The sequence below is a fragment of the Chelonoidis abingdonii genome, chromosome 12 (assembly GCF_003597395.2).
Source record: "Chelonoidis abingdonii isolate Lonesome George chromosome 12, CheloAbing_2.0, whole genome shotgun sequence".
Taxonomy (NCBI): Eukaryota; Metazoa; Chordata; order Testudines; family Testudinidae; genus Chelonoidis; species Chelonoidis abingdonii.
In genome coordinates, this window is record NC_133780.1 from 7,468,842 (window position 1) to 7,481,754 (window position 12,913).

Consider the following 12,913-nt stretch of genomic DNA (forward strand, 5'->3'; position numbering starts at 1 on the left):
AGGCGGAAGCGGGGGGGATGCTGCCGGGGGAGGGGAGCTGAAATCCAGAGTGACTGAGTGGGAAGGGCGGGGCAGCGGGAAGCAACAGCTGATCAAGGGGATGGCGGGTCAGAACGCACTGAACGTGACTCAGGCACTGCCCGGCTGGAGCTGGCTCGGCTCCTGTAGGCGCTGAAGGGAGCGGGGGGGAGGGCAGCAGCAGCTCTAGGACTTGCAGACCCTCCCCCCCCCCGGGAGCAGAGCTGGGACAAAAAGGGGCTGTTGGTGCAGAGTCACTTTCCTGCCTGACCCCACCCCTTTCCCCTGGGCCTCTCCCCTGCCAGAGGCAGCAGGTTTGCATAATTTTTGGTGGTGCCCAGAATGGGTCCAAGTCCCCCTGCTCCTCCCCCTGCCTAAGACTCTGGAAGAGAGTTTTTGGGTGCACGTTCTGGGATGAGGCAGGGGGTTGGGGTGCAGGAGGGGTCAGTGGGTTGGCGCTTAACTCAGGCAGCGCCAGCTCCTGAAAGCAACCCACACACCCCTCTGGCAGTGGCTCAGAGTGGGGGCAACATGTGCCCCCCCCCACACCTCTCTGAGGCCAAAGCAATGTGCTGGGCAGTTCTCAGAGAGGCACAGCAGGAAGCCACCTTAGGCTGTATCTACACTGCCACTTTCAGCACTAAATCTTTAGTCATTCAGGGGAGTGAAAAAACACACCCCTGAGCGACAAAAGTTTTAGCACTGAGAAGCGCCAGTATAAGCAGCGCTTTATCGCCGGGTGATTATTTTTTATCACTGGGAGAGCTCTGTAACATGGGCAGGCCCACCATGCTGCCAGTGGTGGTGGTGGTGGCGGCAGCTGGGTGCCCCAAGCCCTTTTAAATCACCCGAGGGCAGCAGGAGGGGCTGGGAGGCATGCAGGGGTGGCAGGTGGGTCCGGAGGAGAGAGCTGGCCCCGAACATTGGTGGAGCGAGGCCCACGGGCCCTGAATATTCATGGAGCCCAGGCACTATGGGCCCATAGAACTCGCCACCCTGCTCCCCTCAGCTTCAGGCTCAGGAGCTGGTGTCAGCAGAGCCCAGGGCTGCCACAGGGGGTCATTCCAGCCATCAGAGAAAGTCCCCCCTGACCTCGGAGGGAATTTTAATGGCCAAATCTGAATTTCAGTAACATCTCTGGGGGCTCAGGGCTGTTGCTGAAGGCAGCAGGGTCCCGCCACTGCTGTAATCAGCAAGAAGCTAGAGAGGAAGTGTCCCTGGGTGCTAAGCCAAAGGGCTGGATTCTTGTGAATCACCTGTGTTCCCCTCCCCCTAGCCGTGCTCCTTCCAAAACAGGGAACAGGAGCAGGCAGGGGAGCAGAGACCAGATCTGGTGTTGTGTCCTTGCTGCTCAGCACAGATGCTCCCAGCCACTGACATCCCTTGCAACCCACCCATCTCCCCAGCCACTTCCCCAGCAGCCCTTAGTCACAGCTATAGGCACCAACTTTCTCTGGCACCAGTGGGTTCCCATGCCCCCTCTGGCCCTGCCCTGTCTCCACCCTTTCCCCACCCCTGGACCCGCCCCCATTCCAACCCCATCCCCAAAGTCACTGCCCTAACTCCACCCCCTTCCTGCTCCTATTGGGTCCCGTCCCCAAATCCCCACCTCTTGCCCCAGCATGCTATGTTTCCTCTCCTGCCCCGCAAATCAGCTGGTTCGTGGTGCAAGCACTGTGGGGGAGGGGGAAGAAGCAGGATGCTACAGCATGCTTGTGGAGGAGGTGGAGGTAAGCAGGAGTGGAGGGGGAAAGGAGAGCTGCTCACCCACCAATTTTTTTCTGTGAGTGCTCCAGCACTTATGGTCACAGCAGTACCCCCTGAGACCAACATGATGTGTGAAATGCGAGGGTTTGTAGGATCAGGTCCTTGTTACCTCTCATATATTATTGTTCCATATTTCATACAGGGGGAGGCAGGATTCATGAAAGGGGGTCTGAGCGAGGGAGAAGGGGGGAACGCCAGCACTGGAGCATGGCTGGAGAAGGAGCTGAACTCCAGGCAGGTGAAGCTGGTCAGCCTGTCGGGATCTGCTTCCCATCAGAATGTGCTACTGGTAGCTAAAACCTAAACTCATTTGGCACCTAGGAAAGGAAGGAGTGAGAGCAGCAGAACAAGGAAAATGGACTTCAACAAACTCAGAGAACTGGCAGTTAAAGTCCTATGGGAAGAAAATCTACAGGAAAAAGGAGTTCAGGGGAGCTGGCAGTTTGTCAAAGAGACACTAATAAAGGCACAACAGCAAGCTGTCCTGATGACAAGGAAAGATCAGAAGAACAGTAAGAGGCCAATATGGCTCTATCAGGAGCTTTTTAATGACCTGAAAACCAAAAGGGAATCCTAGGAAAAGTGGAAACGTGGACAGGTTGCTAAGAACGAGCACAGGAGACCAGCACAGGCACATAGGGACAAAATGAGAAAGGCTAAGTCAGAAAATTAGCTAGGCACAAAAAAGGCAATAAGAAGAGATTCTGTACATGTGTTATGAGCAAGAGAAAGATGAAGGAAAGTGCAGGCCCTCTACTTAGCAAAGAAGGAAGCTAATAACAGACAACATCCAGAAGGCTGAGTGTCAGGAATCAAGGCCTGCAGCAGAACCAGTCTCTGGGGAACCTAATGTGTGCAGCTGGCCTGTACTAGGCTGTTTGATTGGCTAGAGCACCTGATTGATCAGCAGAGCAGCTCTTAAACCTAGCATTGCTTTAATCACTGGGGTGAAAGCAATGAGAGGCAGGCACCTCCTCCTCTGGCCAGATTCTGAATGGGACCTGAACTGATGGTCTGCCTCAGGCCCAGAAGCTAAGATAAGCAGAGGGGCACCTATTTTCCCCGGGTTCTTGGTTTGTGCTAGGGATTGGGCAGGAGATAGGTTCCTAGTGGGTGGCAGCAGTGCCTTAAAATGGTTTAAGATAAAAGGGGGAAAAAAGAGGCTATGTCATGGGGGGGGGGGTCTACTGTAGACCGCCAAATCAGGAGGAGGAGGTAGGTGTGGCATTTCTAGAACAAATAACAGAAATATCCAGATTGAGGGAGCCCTACACAGGCAGAGTCGGTTGCCCCTGCTCATTACATGTCTCCAGCTAATGACTGTGCTAGCCACCTCCCTCACTCTCATTAACCAGCCCTGGGTCAGAGATGTGAACTTTCACACCAAGGCTCTGGAGACACTTTGTATGTCTCTACACAGCCCACAGCAGTGAGTCTCCGAACCAGGTCAATGGGGGCTGTCAACCTGGCTCTAAAAATAGCCGTGTAGATGTTCGGGCTCAGGCTGGAGGTTGGGCACTGGAGCCTGGGGAGCAGAGGGGGATTTCCCAAACACAATGTCTACACAGCTGTTTCTAATGCTATAGCACAAACCCCATGAGCCCATGTCTGGTGCCCTGGCTCTGGGACTCGCTGCTCTGGGCCGTGTAGATGAAACCTTCATGCTTAAAACATGAGACTTTTCACAAAGCCAGAAACTCAATTTTTCTCCCTGTGCCCAGCCGGATTGGCCACAAATGTCCAGAATAGAGCTGCCAATTAATTTCAGTTAATTCCTGTGATTAACTGAAAACAAAATTAACACTAATTTTTTTAACGAGTTAAGTGCATATTTGTGGGCAGGTTGGGAGGCTGAAGAAGCCCCAGCCTGCAACTCCGTAGGCAGCGAGACAGCTGAATCCCCAGAGCAGAGCTGCTGGGGAGTGGGGATGATGCCTCAGCTCTGCAGGAACCCCATTCCCCACACCCTGAGAGAGGCTGAAGCTCTGAGACCACAGCCCTAAGGCTGTATTTGGAAAATATAGAACCCTGCCCAAATGTAAATAATGGTATTCTAATATTGTTTAATGGTGTGATTAAAACTGCAATGAATCATGGTTAATATTTTTAATTGCTTGACAGCCTAGTCCTGAGTTTTCTCCCCAGGCTGGAGAGTGCTAAAGGGCCATTGTAGGGGGGGAGCAGTTTAATGTCACGCAGAGATTGGGGGATGATCGGGGTTAACATGGGAAGTGTATCCTGGCTTTAGCTCTGGAGTCACAACCAGTCTCAATAATAACAAACCCCCGTGATCAAGTGGGAATTGTCATAATATTTTTTGAATACTGTATGTGCCTCAATTTCCCCTCCATAGGGAAGGGTTAAAAAGGTGGAAGGGTATTTTCTTTGCAAGAGAATCCAGCTGGGGCTGACATCTACCTGACTGGGGCCTGGACCCAGAGAATGGCCCAGAGATTTGTTACCTGGCAACTGATGACCCTGGCCAAGGCAGGAAACCAGCCTGTTCTGACCAGTTGGAGAACAAAGAACTGAGCTGGGGTGCCTACATGTGGGACAGAGAAACACAAACAGACGCAGTTGGACTGGGTCTCAGGGTGTGAGAGCCCTGGGCTCTGGTCTGACCCAGATGGACTAAGCTGGAACTTTCTGTTTTCTATGCTAATCTAAGGACTTTCTACGCTGTGTTCCAGACAACTAATAAACCCTTCTGTTTTGCAAGGCTGGCTGAGAGTCACTCTGGTCTATGGAAGGTTGGAGGTGTACTGCTCCCTTGGGTCTGTAAGTTCTTCTCAGGGGTCCGATTCAGGTGGACTCATGGCCCCAAACTCCGGTTCTAGGAGGTGATGAAGCCAATGGGCTTAGCCCAGAGAGAGTGTGACACCAGAAGGGGTTCACATTCTGATGGGGTTCCTCCCAAGGGGACTGTGCCAGAGCTGTTCAAGAGCTGTGGATCTGTGACACCCCCTTGCTCCTCCCATATGATCTAGCTGCCCCAGCTTTGCCAGAACAGTGTGTGAGTCCCCTCCATGGAGATTCTGGCCTGGGGCACTGACATGCTTCCCACTGAATCTGCAGGGCTTGTGCACTCCTCAAACAGCTGCTCCAGGCTGGGGCTGCCCAGCTGCTCCACCCAGAGTTTACAGGTTCCAGAGGCCCCAACAGGAAGAGGTTTCTCTGGGACGCTGAGCTCTGACACCGTTTCTGCTCCTGGGCTGGTTCTCCCTGCCCCTGCGGTGCTGACAGGCTGCACCCACTGGGAGAGCTGGGTCTCCCCCTCACAGCACATGTGGGGACATTGTGTCCACGTCCCCTTCCCCCCACCCACCCCCATTCCTGGGACAGGGAACAGCAGCCCTAGGGCCCCTCCTTTCACCCTCTGAGCTGTCAGAGCTGGGACAGGAGCATTGTGGGATAGCACTGAGGATTATGTGCACTGCTGGAACTATATTATGCCAGTGATCTCAGTGCAAACTGCTTGGTGCCAGGCAGGCCCCACAGCGATCAGCCTTGCTCCAGTCCAGTCTGACCCACATGGTGGCTGACACGTCTCTGCGCTGTTGAGACCATGTGGGTGTGGGGTGGGACAGGCCAGATTTCCCTGCTGCAGACAAACAGGGCAAGGAGACCAGGGGCCCTGCAGAGCCTGCTCCAGTTGTGAGAACCCCAGGGCCTGTTCCCCAGGAAAGCTGCATTGGGTTAACTCAAATTCATCTAAAAATGATGTAGAGACCACCCCTGTGTGACTCTCCCAGCTCTGTGTGGACAGAGCAGAGCAGGAGTCTGGGCACAAAGTGGAACCTGTCCAACCGACCTGCTCCTGGCAATTCCCTCAAACCAGGCGGGGACACGGGCTCAGGGAGGATGGGGACTCATTTCTCCAGGGCTCGGCTGGAGTCATGCTGCTGCTCTTGCCTCTCCCTGTGTTGTACCTGAACAGGGATGGGCCCTAAGATCTGTTATTTCTCCTACTCCCCCAATGGGGGGTTATTTTCCCCCACCCCTGGCTATGCTATTTCCCAGCTCTGGGGCACTGGGCATGGTGCTAGGAGGGGCTGCAGGGAGCAAATCTCTCCCTGGTAAGGGAGCTGGAGTCACCCAGTACAAGATCAACTTCAGTTACCTGCGAATCCTCGGGCTCTTCTGAGTCCTGGAACAACTGGCACAGAGAGAGTGCGGAGAGTTCACACAGCAGAGTGACCAGGAGCAAGGATCAGGAACATACATGGGCTGCTCCCCACAGCACCCAGCTCTGCACCGTCTCACAACAGAGCAGGGTTCAACAGGCTCTGACTCCCCCTCGTCTCTTCTGTCCCATGTTCTCTGGCTGGGTTTCTCTCCTGTGCAGATCCTGTCACACCCGCCCAGCCCAGGGGCTGCTCCATAAAGGGGAACAGGCTCCCAGCAGCTGTTGTGCCTGCCCTAGAACAGCGACCCAGGATTCTCACCTCTCTCTGCAGCCAGCCCCTCTGGAAGGAAAGTGAGAAAAGCCCATCATTGGCGTAGGTCAGTGTCCCCAGGGCTAGAAGTCACAGCTCTGTCAGACAGTGTGATAGGGACCATGGGGACTAAGGACAAGGAGTCAGCTTCTCATAGGCATTTCAGCACCTAAAGATTCAGAGAACCCCCTGGCAGCATCCCTTACCTATGAATCCCGTCACAGCTGGCTGGAGATTGTTCTCTCAAGGGAAATCCCAGATTCTCTTTTCCAGCTCCAAGGACTCGGGCGCTGGACACGGAGATGTCGCCTCCTCATCCCTGCAGAAACACAAGTGTGTTTATTCCTTTCCCTCCTTGGCCCTAAGTTCCCATCCCAAAGCCAGAAAGGGGAGCAGGTGGGAGCTGGGGCCACAAGCCGAGCTAACAGGGCTGTGACTTCTGCTGCCCAGGGAATTTAGCGCCTGCACAATCTGCCAGGGCCCAGCCTGGGGGCCTCTCTCCATCCAGAGAGAAAACACACCCTGTGCAGTGCCAGCCCCAGCACCCCTCACACCTGGCCAGGCCCATGTGCCCCACCAGGACCTGGAGGGACTGAGAGAGGGGCCCATTCTCCAGGCCCAACTGCTTCTCAGCTTATCCTTTCAGTTTCAAGGGGCCTGGTCACTTCCCATAGGGTGGGGGGTTCTGGGACATGGACACTGCTCCACTAGGGCCTGGGCTGGGACACTCGGCCCTTTCCACACAGGCCCCCGAGGCCCCCTCACACAGGGCAGACTTTGGGCCATGACAGAGCTGGAGCTAAGTTGACAGGCCCCCAGCCCCATTAATGATCCCCTGAGCAAGCCTGACCCCAGGGAGGGGTTTCCAGCTCAGTGCTGTGGGGCAATCCCCTCCCCAGGATGGGTCACCCAGCCACAGTGGCTGCAGCCCCTGGCAATGGGGACAGGGCGGGGTTGGATCCAGAGGGTGAGACTGTCCCACAATCAGGGCACTGGGGCTGGGTTCGTAGCCTGATCTCCGAGTCTCTTCCCAGCACAATGGGGCATGAGGGGCAGAGGGAGCCCAGATGTACCTGCTCACGGCATTTCTGACGCCCTAGAGAGGAATGAGAGACAGAGCAGAGAATCAGTGCCCGTGGTGCAGCCTGGCCCCCTGTCCCAGACAGGTCACTCTGCTGCCCCTGCCCCAGCCCCAGTCCCAGCCCCACAGGCTGCTCCCCCAGGGGGATGGAGGCACTAAAGGGTTGTGCTAGGGAGAGCAGAGCCCCTTTCACACCAACTACTCTGCAGGGGCGGCCGGGCCCCCTGAAATGAGTCCCAGGGCTAGAATAGCCTTCTCCAGCCTCCCTCGGCTCCCACCGGCCCCAGCTCCCATTTCTGCAGCCCCGGGGCTTCTGACCCTGCAGACACACCGGGCGGCACTCTGCACTGAGTTACCCTGGGAGCCCCCAGTGGCTATGGGGCCATCCCCTCCCTGCACTGGCCTCTGGGCATGTCTGACACAGTCTCACCTGCTGCAATTCAGGCACCGAGGGCTGACACTTCCCCCCCAGCTCCATGATCCCAGGACATTGAGTCAGGAAATCTCCTTGCACAGGCGGGTGGGGTTTTCATCCCTCCTCCTCCCAATCTTCTGGTCCAGCTCTCCCAGCCGGGTCAGTAGGAAGCTTTTGTTCAGCCAGGACCTGGCGCATCTGTTCACACTCTGACACTATCAGCTGGCTCTCCACTTCCGTCTGCCTCTGGGGTGCACAGAGAGATGCAGGGACAGGGCAGAGCAGGGACATGGGGTGACTGGGGGTCACGGGAAATGGCACAAAGCCTTGTCCAGGCTGCACAGAGCGTTTCATTCAATATCTTTGCCAGTAGAACTGTGTCTGAACTAGGGCTTTTGCTAGTATAAAAATGTCACCAAAAATCACCAACCCTCAACCCTAGTCCCCAGCACTGCACCAGCAACAGATTTAAGTGTAGCTCAGGACTTGGCAAATGATGCTGCCCAAAGCACCCAATGACATCGCTGGAAACATCTGACATGCAAACACAAATCTCCCCCTGCTCCACCCTGACCCCTGCCACATCTGTGCGTGTTCAGCAGTGTTATTGACCTCTCCTCCTGCCCCCAGTGCTAGCAAGGCAGAGCTAGAGGCTGCTCCCAGCTACCCTGTGGTTGAACCCATTGACTTCACTGGGCAGTAGCCCAGCAGACTCTCAAGTGTCAGGCACTTCAGGTGTCCAGGGCTGGCGCAACCACTAGGCGACCTATGCAGGCACCAGGGTTTGGGTGGGGTGAGCAGCATTTCGGCGGCAGCTTCTCTGTCTTCTGTCCTTGGCGCCGCCTGGGGCAGCAAAAAAGTTGGCGCCACTCCTGCGGGTGTCCCTGCCCCCGCTGCTCTGCTGCTCCTGCCCTCTGCCTTGGAGCTGCTCTTGGGAGCCTCCTGTTTTCTCTGCAGAGGGAGAGAGGCAGGTACTGCTGTCAGGGTGTCCCCCCTCCCTCCACCCCTGTACCCCAGTTCCCCATAGTGGGGTGGGGGATCACAAGACAGGGCTCAGGACCAGGAGCGGCGCCAGGGTTTCTGACGCCATAGGCGGACGGCCATTTCGCCGCCCCCCCGCGGGTCCAGTGGACCTACCGCAGTCATGCCGGCGGATGGTCCGCTGCTGGAAAGGCTCTGGTGGAGCTGCCGCAGGCATGACTGCGGTAGGTCCGCCGGAGCCTTTAGACCAGCAGACCGCCCGCAGAAATGACTGCGGCAGCTCCACCGGAGCCCTTCCAGCAGCGGACAGTCCGCCGGCATGACTGCGGTATGTCCACCGGACCCGCGTGCCGCCCCCCCGGTAAAATAGCGCCCCCCAAAAATTCTGGTGCCCGAGGCCATTGCCTAGGTCACCTAAACGGTAGCGCCGGCCCTGCTCAGGACAGACAGAGCTTGCTGGTAGCTGCTGTTGTGTCTGAACATACGGATCTACTTAAAAGGGCAGCTTTTAAGGGTACTTAAGTGGAGTCGGTGTATTTAAAGGGGCAATGTGCATCTCTTACACACACACACACACAGTGTGTCTCTGTCACATACACACACACTGTCTTTCACACTCACTTCCCAACACAAACTTATATTATCGCTGTTACTTCTTGATACTTCTTTCAAAGTGTGTTATTTTATTTTTTTGACCAGACTTATGCATTTCATAATTTTTATTTATCTTACGCTTAAATTTAATTCTTTGAATAGTGAGATCTAAAATGCCCAACCTATCCTGGCTGGACTAATTATCCCTATGGTAACTTTTTAAAAATATATATTATGTCTAGGTTTTAGGTTTCTACTGGTGGCACAGATCTGCACATTACCTCAATATGGTGCACATAGGGATCATTGACCCTAACCCCACTGACATCAGTGTTGTCACTCCTGATTTACACCAGGTACCTCAGAGCAGAGTCTGAGCTGCACTGTTTAAAATGACCCTGAACTGTCGTCTTGTGTCGACCTTGGAAATCCTTTAACCTTCTGAATGACCCATGCACCACCCAGTGCAGAGACCCCCTGCTGCTGTTGCTGACGCCCCTGTGCAAACCTGCTGGGCTGGGCAGGGGCACCTACCAGGAGCCTCTCACTCTCCTTGTCCCAGTCGGATTTCAGTCCCAGGAGCTCTTCTCTCCCCTCCTGCAGATGCTGCAGGCAGCTCAGGATTTGCTCCTGCAAACACACACCATGGCTCTAGGGGCTGGTTTGGATGCATTGGTTTGTGCCCAGCGATAACTTCGTCACTGAGCAGAGTGAGGCTGTGGGAGCAGGTTCCTCTTTTCCAACCCACTGAAAAATTGACCCAGCTCCAAGGTAAGTCCAGGCAAAGCTGCTGGGTCTGCCCCAGTCCCTTCTCTGCACCATCATCTCCAGGAACATGGGTGTTTGCCTGTCACAGTCTGGTGCTTTTGAACAGCTCTGGAATAGTCCCTGGGAGGACTCCTTTAGTGTGGCAGCCCCCGTAGGGTCACAGGCTTTCACTTGGCTTCTCCACCTCGTAGGTCCGAACCTAAGAGCCTTCAGCACCCCTGCCTCACACAGTGAGCTGCCTTTGGCCCATCCATCTAGGTTGGACACCTGAGGCAGACCTGTACCCCCAAAGGGAGCCATGCACCCCACTTCCTTACTCTTACGCTGTAAAAGCAGAAGGGTTTATTAGATGTCTGGAACACAGTGCAAACAGTGCTTAGTTAACACAGACAACGGAAAGGTGCAGCACGGTCTATCTGAGTCCGTCCCAGAGCCTTCTGACCCCTCTGTAATCCCAGTTTAGAAGCTTTTCTCCTACTTCCAGCAGCCCACATTTAACAACCCACCTGGCCCCACCCCATTCCAGCTGGTCACATCCAGCTTTCTTCTTAAGGAGGGTGGGGACCATCCATGGTCATTTGTTGTTTGGTGCCAAATGTCCAGGCAATTGGAGTGGCCATTGTCTTCTGGGACTCTCCCTGGGCACGGGGCCCCAGGCAGCTAGGAGTCGGTCTGGGTTGTATCTCTGCAAGAAGTAAACATCCTTTGCCCCTCCCCTTTCCCCCTCACCCAGAGCCAATACAGATTCAAGCTCTGTGAATCTAAAACAAAGAGAAAATTTACCTCCCCCCCCCCCCCTTCCCCTCCCTAGGCCAGAAAGCTGCAGCCTGGCTTGGGAGGGGCAGCAGCAGCAGCAGCCTGCTCCCTGCCCAGGCTCAGCTTCTGGACACAGGAGCCCCTCTGAGCATGCTGGATAAAACGGGGGTGACTCTGGCTCACATGGCCACTGTCCCCAGAAACTGAGCTTGGGCAGGGGGGCAGCCTGCTGCTGTTCTTCTAGTCAGCCTGGATCCTGCATTGCACCTGGCAGCCTGGCTAGAAGCAGCTCTGACCCTGCCCCTTCCTCTCCCCTCGTGGGCCTGTGTAGTGTAAGAAACTGCTCAGACTTCACTCCTTTCTGTGAGATAGTCACTTAAAATGTCAATTATTTCAGTTTAGCAAGTTGCACAGTTAATTCTGTCTATGAAATAGCTGCAGAGTTTTCTCATTGCTTCTCCTTGCACTGTTTAAAAGAAAACTTTGTGTTCCCAACATATCAATGTGCTTCCTTCTTGCAACCTTTGCCCAGATGGAAAGCAAAAATAATGCTGTAACTGGATAAATTGGAGTCATTTCACCAGTTGTGTAGGGAGATTAGAGTCTTCTCCTAAAGGAAGAGCTACAGCCCTGCTGAGCTGGAAGTCTGTCCCAGCAGACTCAAGCATTCAGGTGTCCCAAATGATCTGAAGCTGGAATGCTATTGAGGAGAGTGTTCTTCCTGCTTTTCTGTGGACTAGAGTAAATTGAATGGCCGAACAAACTAACGAACAAAGGCAGAGACAGCACAGCTGCTTCTGGGACCCACCAGGCTCTGTCTGCTGCTGGCTTGTGCGCTGCAAGGGGGGCTGCAGAGCTTAGTTCTCCTGAGGGGTGTGGGACAGGGTCCTGCCCCGGTGGAGGAAATAAAGCAGCCTTCCCTAGACAGCTTCCGCAGAGGATTGCAGAGAACGGCCATGGGGCTGGGTGTCTTGGGCCGCCTGAGTGCTGGAGTCAGCTGGCTTGGCAGGGACCGCCCCAGCACAGCAGGGCTGTGGCTGTTTTTTAAGGGAAAACGCCAATCTGGTCACATGACCTCGGGTGTGACTTTACTTTCGCTTTCCATCTCGGCTAATGCTGCAGGATGATTGCAAAGAGCGAGGAAAAGCTGAGAGCTGCAGCTATGTGGTAGCCAGGGAAGTAGCCCTGCAATGTGATAAACTGAAATAGTCACAATGTAAATCATCGCAGCAAAACGTGTGGAGTCTGATCACACCCTGAGATCGGTCCTTCTGAGCAGTTTTTTACAATCAGGTAGGTTAATTTTTGCTTCAAAATGTCTCCGTATATCCCCTGATATATACCGTTTATTGCTCCGCCAGATTGTTAATAACACAGACTCAATAATCCTGTGTCATTTGTTTTACTCGTTATGGAAACACCGCATTACAAGGACATTCACTATGATTTACCTTCCAGTGCTTTTCAGATTATTGTCCTAGCAGAGTAACTCGAGATTTGTGCGGCATGTTGCATTAGTCATTTGTTTCTCTTGCGGGTGTTTTATTCAAGAACACTGGGCCCGATCTTTTTCTCAGTGACATGCCAGGGAGACTTGTAACAAATAACTTCCTGAATTGAGAATACTGGGCGAGATTTCCTGTGCCACTCCCGGCTGTTCTGTCTTTCTGCCTGTTAACGTTACAGTTTTCCACCTCACACTGTGGGGCTGAATCCTTTTGTTTCTGATCCTTTCAAGGGGAAAAAGGGAAAATTATTTCCACAATCAAAACAGAAAATTGCATCCTGTTCTCCTTCTGAAATGAGGGGGAATTAAGCATATGACTAATGCAGATCATGAGCTCAAGGGTACTGCTGAATAGGGATTTCATGATATATTTATTCATTGGTTGACAGATCATCTCCTACTGTGTGAACAGTCATTGGAGGGGAGATTTCCCGAGGAAATCTATCCGACTAAAGGTAGTATAAAAATTAATTTAAAACACATTTACAACAATAATTCACTTTTGTTTTAAAATTTTAATAGATGTTTTCATTGTTAATCAAATATTTTTGAAACAAAAAATTCTTTTTTTCCCCCAACCATTCTTATTC

General features: G+C 53.8%; 3 protein-coding genes across 3 annotated transcripts in view; 2 read left to right on the forward strand and 1 right to left on the reverse strand.

Moving 5' to 3' along the window:
• The window catches only part of LOC116825933 (zinc finger protein RFP-like), a 469,299-nt gene that overhangs the window by 398,393 nt on the left and 57,993 nt on the right, over positions 1-12,913 (forward strand). The gene's annotated exons all lie outside the window — the stretch shown is intronic.
• LOC116830653 (E3 ubiquitin-protein ligase TRIM11-like) overlaps positions 1-12,913 on the reverse strand; it is a 394,044-nt gene that overhangs the window by 189,503 nt on the left and 191,628 nt on the right. The gene's annotated exons all lie outside the window — the stretch shown is intronic.
• Positions 11,913-12,913, forward strand: part of LOC116825574 (butyrophilin subfamily 1 member A1-like) — a 58,994-nt gene continuing 57,993 nt past the window's right edge. Inside the window, exons 1-2 of the mRNA XM_075071606.1 lie at positions 11,913-12,109; positions 12,713-12,778. The gene's annotated coding sequence lies outside the window, so the exon portion shown is untranslated. The remainder of the gene's footprint in view (positions 12,110-12,712; positions 12,779-12,913) is intronic.